This window comes from Pleurodeles waltl, chromosome 4_1 (genome assembly GCF_031143425.1).
Source record: "Pleurodeles waltl isolate 20211129_DDA chromosome 4_1, aPleWal1.hap1.20221129, whole genome shotgun sequence".
Lineage (NCBI taxonomy): Eukaryota > Metazoa > Chordata > Amphibia > Caudata > Salamandridae > Pleurodeles > Pleurodeles waltl.
Window position 1 is genome coordinate 37,496,090 of NC_090442.1, and position 2,762 is coordinate 37,498,851.

General features: G+C 39.1%; 2 non-coding genes across 2 annotated transcripts; both read right to left on the bottom strand.

The window, feature by feature from the left end:
* Positions 1–344: 344 nt before the first annotated feature.
* TRNAR-UCU (transfer RNA arginine (anticodon UCU)) lies at positions 345–417 on the bottom strand. Its single transcript has one exon. It is a non-coding gene; the product is annotated as a tRNA-Arg (tRNA).
* Positions 418–2,172: 1,755 nt separating this feature from the next.
* On the bottom strand, positions 2,173–2,245 carry TRNAR-UCU (transfer RNA arginine (anticodon UCU)). Its single transcript has one exon. It is a non-coding gene; the product is annotated as a tRNA-Arg (tRNA).
* Positions 2,246–2,762: the final 517 nt, after the last annotated feature.

Sequence of the window (2,762 nt, forward strand, 5' to 3'; positions counted from 1 at the left end):
GGGACAATTTGCATTATTCCTGGAGAAAATCATAGAGCTTCTACGCATGCATAGTTTCTGCTTTCTGCACGCACACACGCTCCCTGCACTGAATCTACCCACAGTTCTGTTCAGAATGATTGTGCCATTTCATATTGTTGCATACGTATTGCATATCCGTAGCGTTTATGAAGAGGTACTTTGGTATGGCAGAAAGACAGAAAAGTAGCAATGCTGAAGGCATAATGTGACTGATTGTGCAGTTTGCATTGGGCTTTCCTAATGAGTGAGAGTGAAAGGAGTATTGTAAGAGTGTGCCTCCAGTTTGTATGTAAAGATAAGTTGGGTGCTGTGAGAAAAAGACTCAACCATGAAGGGACTCGAACCCTCAATCTTCTGATCAGAAGTCAGATGCCTTATCCATTAGGCCACATGGTCACCAACTGCAATATGTTTGAGTGTTTAGGGTTAGGTGGAATGAATGGATGTTTAACATATCAATTACAGGTGCGCAGGACAGGATCCCATACCGTTCTTCATCTTCTTTCCATCAAAGGAGTTTTTTCAAACAATATCTTGATAATTTCCAAAGTTTCATATCTTATGATGTGCTTTTTTGCCGTTAAACCTCCTTTCTTCTTTTATTGAATACTCTGTTTTATGCTGCAATGGTATTTTTGGATTATTTGAAAAGAGAATTAAACTGCTTTGACAGTAGTTCAGACTTCCCATTTCTTGACTTGCTAATTTGCTCCCTGAATTAGCTTATACAAGTGACATGAACAGGGCCTTGACCTAAGCACGTACCTGAAAGCCTGTCACCACCTCTAGAAATAAAATTCACAGCAGCTCAAAACGATCATTTTGAAAGAGAATATTTCAAGTGAGTCCAAGTTTAATTTCAATAAAGAAAGCTGTATAAAATGACACGCTGCACATTTGGGTAACCAGCATGACTCTTTACAGTGAAGAAGTGGAATGGTTCTTTTGCAATATACTATCACCCTGGTAAGCTGCTACGAGGAAGAGTAAACAATATGATTAGGTTTCAGCAAAAAAGTATTAGTTCAGGGTGTGCACCTCAGATAGACTTAAACTTACACACCCCGGTCTGTGGGAGTAGTGCCCTATCCATTGCGACATTGAGGGTAATCTGCAAGACAGAGTTCCAAAATCATCCTTTCATCTCAGTTCATGGCCACATAGAGTATTTCCGTAGTCATTCGTTTCACTTTTTTGTCTTTAATTAAACTGACCATCTTAAACCTCCACCACCCACCACTTCAAAGTTACAGTTTTTATGTTATAATAGGGCCTTGGAACTTTTGGCAAGTGGACAGAAGCAATCAGAGAACCACATGACAATACATACTCCTTTGCCTGATACCTTTCACAACAAACGGCTCTTGGAAAAAGACGTTAACCGGTCCTTGCTCTCAGACAGACACAGAAAGCCTATCACCACCTCTACTAACATACTTCAACCAAACCAATATATATAATTCAAACAATTATGCCTCTGTATCAATATAGCTACAACTCGAGACAGAAAGGAATTTACAAAACAATCTGCCCATTTGAATAACCAGCATGGTTTTAAGGACGTACAAATTGGAATGTGACAATTTCAGAGTTCCTCATTCATAAGAAGTCTGTGAGATAGTATCTCAGAAAGATCTCAAGTTTATAGAAAAAATGGTTGTAAGGGTAATTTTTACCACACAATTGCAACTAGGTGCCTCAATCTGCAAGAGACCAGTCCTTGACAAACTACACAACTGGGGCAACAGCAAAGGCAGCAATTGTGTCAATCCTTTATGATTCTTCTCTAGTACTATACTTTTTCTGAGGGACAATTTGCATTATTCCTGGAGAAAATCATAGAGCTTCTACGAATGCATAGTTTCTGCTTTCTGCACGCACACACACTCCCTGCACTGAATCTACCCTCAGTTCTGTTCAGAATGATTGTGCCATGTCATATTGTTGCATACGTATTGCATATCCGTAGCGTTTATGAAGAGGTACTTTGGTATGGCAGAAAGACAGAAAAGTAGCAATGCTGAAGGCATAATGTGACTGATTGTGCAGTTTGGATTGGGCTTTCTTAATGAGTGAGAGTGAAAGGACTATTGTAAGAGTGTGCCTCCAGTTTGTATGTAAAGATAAGTTGGGTGCTGTGAGAAAAAGACTCAACCATGAAGGGACTCGAACCCTCAATCTTCTGAACAGAAGTCAGACGCCTTATCCATTAGGCCACATGGTCACTGACTGCAATATGTTTGGGTGTTTAGGGTTAGGTGGTATGAATGGATGTGGAACATATCAATTACAGGTGCGCAGGACAGGATCCCATACCGTTCTTCATCTTCTTTCCATCAAAGGAGTTTTTTCAAACAATATCTTGATAATTTCCAAAGTTTCATATCTTATAATGTGCTTTTTTGCCGTTAAACCTCCTTTATTCTTTTATTGAATACTCTGTTTTATGCTGCAATGGTATTTTTGGATTATTTGAAAAGAGAATGAAACTGCTTTGACAGTAGTTCAGACTTCCCATTTCTTGACTTGCTAATTTGCTCCCTGAATTAGCTTATACAAGTGACATGAACAGGGCCTTGACCTAAGCACGTACCTGAAAGCCTGTCACCACCTCTAGAAATAAAAATCACAGCAGCTCAAAACAATAATTTTGAAAGAGAATATTTCAAGTGAGTCCAAGTTTAATTTCAATAAAGAAAGCTGTATAAAATGACACGCTGCACATTTGGGTAACCAGCATG